General features: G+C 45.6%; 1 protein-coding gene across 3 annotated transcripts in view; it reads left to right on the forward strand.

The window, feature by feature from the left end:
• The first annotated feature begins 4,606 nt into the window (after positions 1 to 4,606).
• BOC (BOC cell adhesion associated, oncogene regulated) overlaps positions 4,607 to 14,499 on the forward strand; it is a 97,817-nt gene continuing 87,924 nt past the window's right edge. For 2 of the 3 annotated variants that reach the window (XM_019526844.1, XM_019526846.1), the window contains exon 1: positions 4,607 to 4,961. The gene's annotated coding sequence lies outside the window, so the exon portion shown is untranslated. Of the gene's footprint in view, positions 4,962 to 4,993; positions 5,584 to 14,499 lie in introns of those variants that run through there. The other variant, XM_019526845.1, reaches the window with a different exon arrangement.

Genomic DNA, 14,499 nt, shown 5'->3' on the forward strand with positions numbered 1-14,499 from the left:
CCACACCTGTGGTGAAGGGGCAGCTGAAGAATGCTATTCCTCGCTTATAAGGCCTAGTCTGGTCTCCTACACATGCAGACCTGAGAGACATTTCTTCAAGAAACCCATAACAATCCTTCCATCTGTGCTACAGCCTACTTTTTGGAAGGTTATTCTATCTTTATATACAGGCTTTAAGTGACAGAGTCCACCACATACCTTAGGGAAGTTGACCCAATGGTTAATTCCCACAGAATGACTGCAGTTTGAGCATTAATTTCTCCTCAGGTCAGTTAGTTGGCAGGCACTGTTTGTGTCTCATCCAGGTGACTTATGCCCCTGGATCAATGAACTTCCCAGAGTTTTTCTTCAAACATCATGAAGGAAAGACTTCTCCTCTATCATTATCCCCTGTGTTGGGAGGGTGTACATGGGAAAGGAGGACCCAAGCCACAAGCCTCAGGGTCTAGCATACCAAGTAGTGATTATCCTGCTTAGCTCCTGCAAGGACAACCTTTGGTTGGAAGGAGGCTGCCTCCCTAACCTCAGGTTTTTTTGTGTCTTGAGTAGCAGAATAAATCTGAGGAGTTTATACTCCCAAATCTTCTGCATTTGTCAAGGCAAGTTTCTCCAAATCCTTAGCCAGCTTCCTAAGAGGTATCTGCTAGAACTAAGAAGGATCGGAAGAAAATAGAGAATAGGATGTCTAACTGTTGGACACCCAGAAAAGGAACTTAATGTGAAGAATGGAGCCTGAAAGGCACCTTGCTGCTGTGAGGGGGAGGCCTGCATGCCAATCTAACAGTGGCACTGCCAGCCTCTTCCTGTTCCCCTCTCTCATGCTCCTTGATCAGGTGCCAAGGTCTCCAGTCTTCCCTTACTTACCTGGGATTCACACATTTCCTCCTCAGTGAAGCAGTTGGAAGGAGAAGCTTTCACTGAGAAGGTGGCAAAATGTTGCTATAGCACTTATTATGGAAAATATAACAACAGCCAGCAGTAACGGGTTGAATTCATCTTGTTTTACCTGGATCTTTTACAAAGTTTCATTCCTTATACAGTCACTCCACTTTCTCAGTCTTCTTTCTTCCCATTCCCCCTTAGTCTACATTTTCTTTCAGCCTTTCTCCTTAGGAATACCTTTCTGTATTCAGGGACAAATCATCAGCTCCACCTAAGTAATGGCACTGCAGAGATCAAAAGGAGGATCAACCCTCCTGCAGAGAAACCAGATGGACTGACCCAAAGCTGCTCATAAACAGGCTATCCTGTTTTTATTACTAGGGAAACTGAGGTACAGAGTGGGAAAAGGACTTGCCTAAGGTCATTGTCAGAGTTACCATGAAGGATCCAATTTGGATGGGAGTCCTATAGCAGGTAATGGGACTCAGGTTACAAGCAGACCTGTGTTTAATACAAAAAAATCTGCATGGCTCTGTATGGGTGGCAGTTCTAGATAGGATGGCACAGAGGAAGTTATATGAGCGTTGTGAAGCTGAAGATAGGAGTGTGTTGTACCATAGTTGTAATATATATTCCCTCAGAATCATAGGGTTGGAAGGAATATCGAGGTCATGTAATCCAATCATCTACACCAGAGGTGCCCAATGCCTCCCTGGCAGCCAGATCAGGAACAGGCCGTGTCCCTTTCTGTCCACCTGGTTGGGTCTCCCCTGTTCTCCAAGGCTAAAAACAGACAACTATCTTAGAGTGAGACAGACTGGCTCAGTCTATGACTTGCACTAAAACAGGCATAGTCCAGCTGTTTATACATTAGGCTTAAATGGCAATTAAGTCAAATTAGCTGAGATTTTTCCAAGGCTAGGTCATGCCCCCTGCCCCTACACAGCTGAATCAGGACTGGGCTGTGACCCCTTCCTCTGGTGCAGCTAATCAGGGCCGGGCTATGCCTCTGCCCCCGTACAGCCAGGTTGGAGCCAAGCCAAGCCCCCTTCCTCATGCAGCTGGATCAGGACTAGTCTGTTCTGCTCTGTGCAGCTGGATGGGGAACCACTGTGTCCACCCCAAGTGCCGAATCAGGACCACTGACTGGATCTGCCCTACGGATGGATTGGTCACTGCTCATCTGGCCTGCTGGGCAGAAAAGCTGAGCACCCCTGACCTACACAGATGGTGGATGTGGTGTTCCTAAACCAAGCCATTCTTATCAGTAGTTCCATAGAATTTAACAGAAATGTTAACTTTCTTCTAGATAGAAGCACATACAAAATGGGCTGAAAGGGACCTTAGGCAGTCCTTTAGTTCAATCCCCCGCACAGGGCAGGATCGTTCCTGTCTAAATCATAAATGCTTTTAAAAAGGGGTATTCAACCTCTGGCCCATGAGGCCATGTCACTTGGTTTAAAGGTCTACTGACAGGTCCAAAAATTTGGCAGTGGGGGAGCAGTGTCCGCTTTGGCAGTGTCCGCTTTGCAGTTCCCTGCTATCAGATTTCCAAAGCTGTAGGAAGCACTGTGGGCTAGATGAAATGGCCCTGCAAGTTAGATCATGCTGGTGTGTGGTGAGGCCGGTGCACTGAGCCAGCACAGGGCAGGATGCAGCACATGGAGTTGGGTTGGTATGCAACTATCAATCCAACACATGGCGTCAAGCTGGCAAGCGGCTAGATCTGGCACGTGAGACTGGGCCGTGTGTGGTGCTGGGTCAATGTGCACAGGCAGGCCAGCATGCTGGATTGCACCTGTGGACTGACCCAGCATGCTTGTTTCAGCCCAAAGACTGGCTGCGCCTCACTCATCTGGCCCGTGGGGCCAGAGGGTTAAGCACCACTACTTTAAACAGTTTTGTAGAATTTAACAGAAAATTAATCCAAGAGGTGATTAGAGTAATTTCTACAGAACTCAGTAGGTTTCATCACTCTTCAGAGCTCTTGAACACTTTTTTCCATAAACGCTCTACTTATTTATTAATAGTTGATTGTGTTGTTGTTTCTGTGGTTCGGAGGTCAACTCATGGTAATCAGGGATGTGAAAAATTGCCCCAATATTTTTAACATCTCTCAGACACATTCTGAAAGTGACTTTTCTGGTAAATCTGTGGCGCATGCATGATGTGATGCTGGGGTATAAATTTGATACACTGCGTCATACTGAAAAATTGTTCTGTCTGCTCTTGATGAATTCTGGGTCTTATCCGAAAAAGTGTCAAGCACCCCCAAATCCTCTCAAAATCAGTGGGCATCACTCAGGGGGTTGCTGTAGACTGCATTACATAGTGTAGCGCCAATCACTTCTCAGCTACATTATAATGCACATAGTGGCTGATCTTGCACTACTGAAGTCAGTAGATGTTGTGACGCTGGTAAGAGCAGGATTAGCCCCATGGTAAAAGATGTTGCTGGAACTCGTACACTAGTAGGAGCTAGTGCAGGTAACCCCTATGGTTAAGGTTGATCTATCATATTATTAGCTGTGGTGGTGGCACCCGGAAACTTGAATGGTCTCCACTGTCATGGGGTACAAACACAGCAGAATCGCTGCTGCTCCTTAATAGTTTAAAGACTAATTTTATAAACACTTAACATACCCTAACTTTGTATGCCTATTACTCACACAAGTAGACCCAGGGATTAGATGGGACTGTTTCCATGAGTGAATTTATACAAGGGGCTAAAGTGTTTGTGAGTTTGGGGCTTAAAATACAGAAGTCCTAAAAACCAATTCTGAGAATCCCCTTTTACATCTGCTCTATATATTTAGCCTGGTAATGACCCAAACTTTCCTCCCCTGTTCTCCAAGGCTAAAAACAGACAACCAACTTTAGTGTGAGACAGTTTGGCTCAGTCTATGACGTGCACCACAACAAGCACAGTCCAGCTGTTTACATACTAGGCTTAAATGGCAATTAAGTCAAATTAGCTGAGATTTTTCCCAGGCAAAGTATTAATTTGAATAATTCACAGGTACTTAATGTGGGGCATTGAGCTTGGTTGTCTGTTAGGTCTGGATTTGGCATAGGCCAATATACTCTGGTGTGAATCAAACTGGTTGTCTGTTTTTAGTCCAACCCAACCATCACACCCTGTACAATAAAATATAAGCCCACAGGCAATCATTCACAGAAAGTAAGGTCCCTGATCTCTTTTGTGACCAACTGGTACACAAAATTCTTCCATCAGAGAGGCTCTGAGATCCTCACTTTCCTGCCCAAACATCCTGCTCTTACTAGTGTTGTACGGTGGAGGGGGGGAAAAAAGAACTGGAAGTCTCCTGGCTGAAGTAGCCCCAGCTCCTAACTACATCCTCAACCCCTCCCCTTGATGAACAGGGGTCAGAAGCACCACATACCATCTCCCCCAGACAAGGGGCAGTGGACGGACTTTACTGCCTTGCCAAACTTTTCAGCCCAACTTTCCCAGCTTCTGCTTCTCTGGGGGAGGAGGGAGTGTGTAAGGATGATCCTGTGTCAGTATTTACACTCATCCTCTCTGCTGGGAGGAGGAGTAGGGAGAATCCATATGATGATGATGATGATTATCATCATTTAGGGCTGACTATTGTGGGTTATCTTCCTTTTAGGGTTTTTTTTCCTCTCAGTCTTTTGCTCCTCCTCCTCAAGGGAGGGGGGGAATGGGAGGCTCCAGTTCAGGAGCAGCAAAAGAAGGGAATTGTTTGAGAGTTCAGTCATCCAAAAAACCTTCTTCCATATGGAGGGTCTGGCTTCCCAGCTCCCAGTGTGTTTCTCCTCCTCCTCCCGTGGCTTTCTCCTCCTCCTCTGAGCCCTGCAGACTTCCCTCCTCCCAATTTTTTCCCCTAAAAACCCCCCAATCCCAAAACAACCAGCGCCAAAATACAAATAAGCCCCTAAACTCAAAAGAACAACCACCAGCCCCAAACTCTGCTGCTGACTTCCCTGCAGATCCGGCCTGGAGCTTCCCAGCCTGTGGAGTTTAGTGTCTTTGTTGCTTCTCTTCATTTTGTGTATCTCTGTGTTTTCCCTTCCTGCTCCAGCAGAGATCTCGGGTGAGTGAAACAGCTGCAAAAAAAAAAAAAAAGAAAAAGAAAAAAGAAAAATTTGCTTTAGAAAGAGAGGAGTTGTAATGGGTGGGATGTTTTTTCAGTTCTCTCTAGATACAGATTTCCCTCTTTAAGTTGCTGAGGGTACAGCAGATCTTTGTGCTGGGGCACGGGAGGTTGCTGGTTCGCTGTTTGAAAAAGAGCAGTGTGTGTGTGTTTGATGCAATAATGTGGCAGGAGAGCAAATCGCCCAGAGGTGCCCGGGGAGGGGGCAGGGTTGGCTGGAGCGGGCAGGTGGGACTTGGGGGCTCGTTTGTTTCACTCTTTCGGGTCAATATCCCGGCGTTAATGGAGGGCCCTGCACGTCCTCCCTCCAGCGCCTGCCCAAAACTTTCCCCAAAGAATCAGTCTCCCTTCCCCCAAGCAGCACGGAGCCCCAGGGGGTGGGGGGAAGGAGGGGAGGGAAATTTAAGAAATTGATTTCTTCCCCCCCACCCCGACTTGCAATCTCTGTCAAAAACTGCTGGGAGTTCGCAGAGAAGCCTCCCCTCCTGGAAGTGCAAAGGCATCTTGGTTTGTGCTTGTGCGCAGGGCTTGCTGCTGCGGAGAGTCGCGTGGGTGGACTCCTGTGAGTGAAATGTTTGTCCTCTGCTTTGCTTGTGCGGTGCTGTGTTTTAGTCCTCCCGTGAAGGGGATCAGTGAAATGGATTGGGGGGAGAAGGGGGTAAAAGAAAGTTTTATGGTATGTGTATGTGTGTTGCCGGGGAGGGGGGATCACTTTCAGCTTTGCAGTGAGACTTACAGTGTGTGCCTGCCTCGTTGCTTTGGGCTGCAACTTTGGCAGGTCCTTGTAACAATGCTGGTAAACAGAAAATGCAATAATTGTTTAGGAGAAGGGAAAGGAGTCTGGCTTACTAAGCTGCATCCAATTAAGCTTTCTTTCTTTTTCTTTTTTTTTTCTTCTTTTTTTAGAAAGGTTTTGAGGACTTTGCTAATCACACTAGTAATAATAGATCGAACAAACTGTTTTCTTGACACTCCAGCCTGGCAAAACTCAACACAAACCTGCTTTTTCACTAAAGTTTCTTCCTGTGTTTGGGGCTCAATGCCCTAAATGTATTTCATTTGGAGGAGGCATTTCTGAGTCTGTGAAGGGTTGTTCCCCTCCACCCCCCAGTTTTGTTTGTTTTAATGTAACTGTTATCCCAGCTTGAACTGTAGATCAGCTTGGACTGTTCTTGTCACAAAACAATTTTATACATGTAAAACACAGATTCATAAATATCTACACACAGTATCAGGCATCATATTGATGTACTTAAGGCTCAGCTCTCTCTGTTGCTATGCAGCTATCCCACAGCACTGTACAATGTCTTTTTAATATGTTCAGTTGCAAGCTATCAAGCAAGTTTCAAAGGGCTAAAAATGTTCATCACTAAAAATATTAAAAGTATGTGCTCAGCTTTTTTTAACAAGTTTTTTATTTTAGGATTTTTTATGTCTTTTGGGGACTGTTTTCTTAATCTGTCCAAGTTTTCTGGAGAGCATTTCGTTGGCCTATACATAGTGTATATAGTACACATTTTTTGATGGGTTGTATATTGAGGTTTATGGCTCTGGGAAAGGTTTCAGAAGAAACATTTTGAGGGTTTCCAAATGCAGGGTTGTTTTTTTGTTTTTTTTTTTTAAATGACCTAAATAACTGAATGTGAAATTGCTCCCCTTGCTAGTAGGAAGCATCCTGGAACCTGCTGAGATAAGGTAGGACAGTTTAGGGGTGGCCATGGTTTTAGGATGAATACATTTATCTGTGGCAAGAAATAACTGGTGTTTTGCTCTTTTTTTATTACTCCTTCACAGTTAAAATAATTAATCCCACACATCTGAGAGGCAGAACTCCCAAAAGGTGTCTTCTGTTAGTACTTCCCTTCTTGGGGGGAAATAGGGTTTATTCAGACGATGCTCTGATGAAGTGGATTGGACCCCAAATGTGTATGTAACCACACATACATTTGAGACATCTCTTGGTGACATCTGTGAAGATGGCTGATCTTCTGTGCACCACTCTTTTACTGAGTGAAGGGTAAAAGGAGTTGGTGAACAGGTGGTCGTGTTTCAGCTGTACTGCTCACAGGGGTTGTCACATCCCTGTGTGTTGGGAAGCATAGCTTTTGTTTCTGTCATGACTGGTACAATGAGATGGGTCACCCTACAAGGCACAGGACAGAATATGGACTGTTCCGCTTCACCTGGTTAAAGCCAGTGCTGCTGATGTCTGCAAGCCTCTCTGCAGCCCCTTTGGTGTCAGTCTGAGCTTTTCCGCTGGGGGATTGCCTGCTCAGAACACAGGAATAATTGCTCAACTCTTCTTGTCTCTTGAAATTCCCACTCTTCCCCAAACTAACAAAACTCTCCTGGCTCTGCCATGTTGAGCTTTGAGCTCATTTTTACACTCTAAGCCATTGGCTCGTGCACACCTGAGACCCTTAAAGTCAAGTTCTGTGAGACTTAAGTAAGTCACTCCCCACAGAAATAAGGAAAGTTTGCTGTGAAAGTTTCAGATCCATTGTTTGGCCCCACTGCAGAGAGGCTAATGGGGTTATGAGACTCCCTGTCCCCCTATACATAAACCTGGGCAGATCCTAGTGTAGCTCACCTTTGAAAAGCACTATGGGCATGGCAGATAAAGTTATGAATATTGTTTCCTCCACACTACCAAATGCAAATGCTTGGGAATGAACCTCAGATGCAAACAGTGGGGAGAGGATCATCCTAGTTCTGGCCCTGTTACACTGGGTAAAAAGATATGAATGCCAAGAAGGGCTTCTAAAAGGATTTCTTCATCCCAAGTACTGACAAAAGCAGATGCCTTCCCTGGACTCCCTCACAAGCCTTGTGCCTGTATGGGGATGGAGGAGAAACTTGAGGGGGCAAAGGTGGCATGAACAGGGCGAGGCCATAGGCAGCAATGGACAGAACTGTGCGGAGTCCAGGCAGCTCTAGATAGCACTTGCATAAATGCTAGAACCAAGAATGGCCTGTAGACGTGTATGAATTGCACAGCACTCTTGGAGTGGCCCAACTAAAGCCACTTTAGTTGCCCTCCACTGGGATGGAGTCTTGCATTGCTTGGGGGCCTACAAAACCTCAGGCCTCCAGGGGAGCAGTCGAGCTGAAATCAGCAAGCCAGATTTTTGACTACATCCATCACTGAGGTGTGTTGGTGTCAGTTGATTTGGTCGTTGCAAAAGGCTTTAATTTGCTGGTGTGTAGTGGACCAGGGATGAAGATCTCTTGGGTCAGGCCATCAGCCTCCTGGGTGGAGCCAGTCCAGCTTTGTAAAATTCCTTCAGAAGGGTTTTTGGTGGATCTGGTTGCACATGTTGCAGCAAACAGCTGCTGGTCTTTGAGAGCACCTGGCTGCTCCTGGGGAGGGATCTCAGTCATTAAGATGAGCTGGCTGGGACGGTTATAAAGAAATCTGACCTGTATTTGAGCACTTCTAGTCAGGACAAGTGCTCAGAGCCTTGACAGCATATCTGTTCATCTGTGCCCTGAGGAGTTCCTCTGGGATGTCATTTTCAGTTACATCTGAGTGAACCTTGTGGTGTATGGTAATGAATGCCAGCACTGCTCATATTCACTAGTGCAGCAGAAGAGTTGGTAGGGGATTGCAAGGGTAGATAGCACCATATGAACGCCAGTGCCAGATGAAATATTCTGGAGGATGCTGGCAGTAAACAAAGGGCATTGTGTTGGGGTTAAACACCCTTACCATCCTGCTGCTTCCTGGTGGTCCTAATGGAACTGCAGGCCCTTGGAGATGCTGGTAAAAGCCATTCAGATTGCCTGCAGATATTCCTCAGATGAGAAGGTCTACAGATGAGTGATCATATGGAGCTGTGATAAACACACCAGTCTGAGTTGAGGGTTGCTGCATATACCAGTGGTACACAACCACAGCACTTGGCACAACAGGGTTCTGGTCCCTGATTGGCGCTGCTGTTGTATTTTATAGTGCCATCTAAGGAAAAAACAATGCAGGGTTTATATGACCACAGTGGGAAGTGCGGGAGTGACTGGGCTTCAGGGAGCATATAACTGGGTTTCAGATGCAAAATACTTCCTTTCAGTAGGCAGAATGTCAGGGCACGGAAGAAAAGGCAGAGGTGAAATTTGGCTGTTAACCATTTTGCAGAGTCTTTGTTGGGAGGTACGGGGCCGGATTAAGGCATGAGCATACTAGGCACATGGATAGGGCCCTAAGTGAAGATGGGGCCCAGTTGTACTTATTTTACATAGTATTATTATTGAGCAGAAAAAAATAATAACATTTCATCTTCAGTTGGGGGCCCTTGAGTTTGTTTGCCTAGGACCCACTAAAGGATTAATTGGGCCCTGGGGAGGTATTGGCCACTTATCAGACACAAGCAGTGTTATTGTACCTAGTGACTATGTAGGCTTGTTGGGCCCACTCCAAACTGCACAGAACTCTCTGCCTCTAAGAAAATATATCAGAGCCAAGGTGATGCAAGTTATGGGCTGCAGGGGCTATTACATTTGTATTGTGGATTGAAAACATCGGCATATCCTGCTTGGTCCACCTTCCCTGGAGGAGTTTGGTTGTTTGCCTATAACAGGCAGTAAGTCTGTCAACCAAACCCCAGCAGTGGTAATTCCATGTCAACACCCAAGGTTCAGTCTGGCAAGAGGTTGGATCTTGATATATCTTGTCCGTGTGCAAAGTCAGGGTCTCTGGGGTGTGTGGATCACACTTTCAGGTGCTGATGTCTATTGATTTCTTGTCGTGCTAAGGTTTCTAAATAGGTTAGTGTCTAACATTGGTATATTGCTATAATAATGACAATTGGGTAGGGGAGGAGTGGGGGCATATCCCTCTAAGAACCATGTCATCAACTTTCTAACATTGAGACAGAAGCATTTAGATTGTTTTTATTTTCTCCAAACCACTTCAAATTGCCTGAAATTAGGGTTTGGGGTTGGGTTTTTTTTTGGTTTTTTTTTCCATAATGGAGGATGGTGCCTTTGAAAGTTGGCAGGCAAAAAATGACAGGATAGTGAGCCAATGCACAATGCTAAATAAGGGCCTGCTATACATGATGGGAACTTGCACTGTGTGTAAGCACATTACAACAGCCTTATGAGTGGGACTGACCCAAGCAGAGCTTAATCCTTTAAGATGCTGCTATAAATGACTTGGGCATGAGCTCCAGTTTTGCCTTGTCATGTGATGTTGAGTTAGGGGGTCTGTACCCAAGTGCTTATGTCACTAATACAGATATAGCCTAAAGCTAATTCCAAACAAAGCAGGTGCTACCCTTGCCTACACTGAGATGATAGATGGCCACATGGTAAGGAAACAAGCCTGGGATCTTGGGAGAGCTAGGTTCAGTTCTCTGCCCTGCCATGGCCTTCTTGTGTGACCTTGTGCAAAATGCTGTGAACTTCCATTTTCTGCCTCTGAAATGAGTACAGTTGCACCTTCTGTACTTCACAGGACAGATTGAGGATAAAATCCACTAGATACTAAAGTTATGGCAGCGACAGTCATTCTTTAGATAGAAACCACTGTTAGTGCATGGTGGAAATTACTCTCCATCCATTGGCAATGTGACTGGCCCCTCTCTATGGTCAGGGACTTGTGCCATGGAGATGGGAACTCATTGTGCTTTGTGCAGTGCCTTTAGATTTGGAGCACAAAGTGGGTGTCCTGCTATAGAAAAGCTGTTGTGTGAGTAGGACTATCCAGGAGTCTAGTATAGGTAACAGCAGAGCAAGAAATTTATGGCTTCAGGCCCTGGAGGTACAGAGGAGCCATTGTAATCTTATGTACCCGACGCTGTGTATCTCAACAAGCAAAGAGACTCCTGTTTTTCCCTCCTTTCCATCCCTTCATGTCTAGCTTCATGAAGTTTTCCTCCCTAATTGCAAATTTGGCCTTATCTTCAAAGAAGCCCTCTGATGCCAAACTTTTAAAGACGGACAGGAGGGAGGAGGCAAGTGTGAAAACATCAAATCCATTAACTGCCCCGTTGCCAGAGAAAATGTTTTCTAAAACAGAGTCTGAAACCTTAGTGTTGTAAAATCCAAAGCCTCTATTAAATACGTGCTAGAGGCCTTCTCCCCAGGGAACTGCCACTCCAGGAATAATCTGGCAGGATCTGTGCCACAAGAATTTACACGCACGCACGCGCACACACGGTAGCCAGTAGGAGTTTGGATTATGAATATCTTCCTTCATCCACCCGAAAGAGCTCCCCCAACTCTTTGCTCCAACCCATCCACTGAAGGGCAGTCACAGGCTTGAGTGCCACCCTCACTCCCCCCATGTGTGGTATGTTGTACAACTGTAGGTGGCAAAGGGACCATTGGCCAGTAGTTTAGGTCTGCCATTGCCAGGAAGAACCTCCTTTAAGCCAAAGGTCTCTGGTCCTTGGTTTTAGAAAAATCCTGTAGGGTAGCAAGACCGTGCTCTAGCAAACTAAAAGGATGAGTTGAGTTCCAAAGCCAAGGAACACTCTTGGATATTGCACCCTGTGGGATTTGAAGAAGCACCTGAGGTGCTTTATCCTTTGTTGAAAGTCTAGGAGACTTGTGTCGCAAAATCCCTCAGGTGCTTTTGAAACTCCAGCCAGCTCCCTTCCCTGTTAGTCATCTTGTTAGCTGGAGGCCTCCTGCTCATCGTTACTTGGCTGTCACACAGCAAGTGGGGTGGTCTTTTGAGCAGTTGGATCTCCCAGCCAGTTGAACCCATTTGAACCACCCAGCTCCTGAAACTCACTTGGAAAACAACTATGAAGCACCTGTGTGGTATGTTCTCAGTAGGGAGCATGGTAGGAGCATGTGTCAGTCCGTGGACTGACCCAAGGTGCTGTTCCAAGCAGAGGGAGTTGTCTTAGCGTAAACTTCAGGTGGCAACAGCATGGATTCTTGTATCTGAGACCTGCTTCCAAGAAGAGAGGGATACCCCAGCACTTCTTAACAAGCACAGATAAAAGCTGTCTCGTTGTTCATATGACCTTACAGAGACCTGATCACCTTCACTGTAGTATCCAAATGCCTTGCAAACATTGAATTGTCTTGCATTCTGACACAATCAAAAGGTTACACTGTGCTTCACAAACACTTTTTAATGAATGTATCCTCCTAACACCCCCTCTTCAATATTGCTGTATTGTGTAGCCCTGACACTTCTCCTGTGGATCAGAGAGTCATTTATTGATAATAAATTGTATTTACACCGTATATTTCAGATTATATACTGGCCCTGTTTCCATTGATTTCTGTGCCATTTAAAAGCTGGATCAAGTCTATAGCATACAGCATGGTTTCAGCTGGTATATTTTTCACTATTATTCTATATTTGCATCTATTACTGTTCTCCTCAGTTGTATCTAAGGTAGCTTATGATGCTAGCGGGGGGGGGAAGAAATCTGAGTGTAAATAGATGAGTATCTCTGGCAAAGTGGTAAGTCATGTTTATCATGCACATCTGACCACCTAACCTGCACTCTGCCCTCTAATCCACCTCCCCTGGGACTACTTTGGACATCCTAAACCTCTGAGCCACTTCAAAGAGTCACTGTTAAAAAATACCAACCAAGCAAACAAACAAAAATTTTAGCAGCCACAAAAATGTGAGTGTAACCCAGTTTTGCATAGTTGAAGTATTTAAGATAAGTAGAGGTTTGTTAACTTGTCTCTCTAGATGAAAGCCTAAGAGAGGTCTGTTTTTCCCTTTCTACTTTAAACCTAAATTATTATTTGTATTATGGTAGTGCCTAGAAGATTTAGCCAAGATCACAGCCACATCGTGTTAGACATTACACTACTATGAGGTGAGATGCGTTCCCAACCCTCCCTCCTCCTCCTCCATTTTATATGATGGGGCAAAACAAAGACAGGCATGGATACATGAAATGACTTGTCCAAGGTCATGCAGCAGGTGAGAGATGGAGGATGGAAGAACCCAGGTCATTCGACTCCCAGTCCAGTGCTTTACCCACTGGGCCATGCTGCTTTTCTGAAGAGGTGGTCAAAGCCTAGCACTTAGGTTTTGATTTAGGCTCTCTGGAGCTGTGCCTCAGAGCTGTCTCTAGTCATGAGTTGCCTTTAGCACATATCCCTAGACCTGATACTTTTATCAGCATGGAGAAAGTAGAAAAGAGTTGTGTTGGGGTCTCAAGGAAGACAGATGGGCGTGTGGCCACAGGGGAATGGAAAAAAGCTATTATTTTCTTGGGGAACCATCTGATGGGAGAGAATTAGCTGAGGTATGGCAAGGAGTTATGAGAAGTCATGTGACAAACACGGATACTGCAGTCTTTATCTAAATATCCCACCCCCTCTCTCTCATGGGTCTTATCCTGATCCTTCTGCTCCAAAAGCACAAGTTGTTACACGTGCACTATAGGTAAACTCTGGTAATCACGTACCACTAGTAGGCCTTGTACTTCCCCCGCAATAGCTGCAGGAGGGCAGCATCTCACTGGAACTCTTATGGCCAAGGTGGAATCATGTTGTACAGGTAGCTACTCGTCACTTAATGTTGTCCCGGTTAACATTGTTTCGTTATTACGTCGCTGATCTATTAGGGAACATACTCGTTTAAAGTCATGCAATGTTCGGTTATAACATTGGCCGTCGCCTGCTAGTAGGTAACTGCTGTCACGCAGTTGGATTCACTTAACATCGTTTCGCTTAGTCGCATTTTTCAAGAATGTAACTACAACGTTAAGCGAGTAGCTGTATTATGAAAAAGAGAAGGATGGGATGGCAGCTCAGAGCATGCTATGGGAGGAAAGGAAAGATAAAGAGCTACTCTCACTGACACTACAAAGGATCATTTGACTGGAACTTAATTCTTTGAGCCCAAGGTGTACCAAATAAAGCACTGATACGCTAACCTGGTGGATAGAAATGAAGAGAAATGCCTACTCAGGTGTTGGGGTGGGATGAGGGAGTTATGTTTGGAAAGCTGGGTCCATTCCCCCCATTTCTAATATTATAAAAGCCTTTGCCTGTCTGTCCATAACACTTTATTCGCACTCTGATTGGTTATCTAAAACAATGAAACAGAGTGCTCCAAGAGCCGCACCGGGCTGGAGGCAGAGCAGCGACAGTGCAGGCCGGTGGGTGGTGACGCTCTGTCCCTGCCCGCCCACCCCCCCATCATTCTTGATGGGCAGTTGGCTAGTAGCTTGCAAAAATGTTTTTACCTTGAGGGCCCTGTGCCCTGTCAACTGTTGCCTGAGTTGAGAGAGGCTTGCTGGGGCTCATCTCTAGAGCTCCTGACAGCAACTCTCTTGAAGTACTGGAGGGAGCTGTCAGTAAAGGATAGCCCACAGGGTTTCCTCCAAGACCCAAACATGCAGCCTCAGTCATACTTCCAACTGTAATTGATTTTGGGGCAAGAGTCCAAACAAGACAAGTAAGGGCTGGTTCTGCTGAACAGCAATTGACAGAGCTTGTGCACTGGAATCGAAGGCAGGGAGTAATTCTTGCAAGGTTGATCTCAAGTTTT

Source organism: Gavialis gangeticus, unplaced genomic scaffold (assembly GCF_001723915.1).
Source record: "Gavialis gangeticus isolate Ggan-Ray unplaced genomic scaffold, GavGan_comp1, whole genome shotgun sequence".
In the NCBI taxonomy this organism is placed as follows: Eukaryota; Metazoa; Chordata; order Crocodylia; family Gavialidae; genus Gavialis; species Gavialis gangeticus.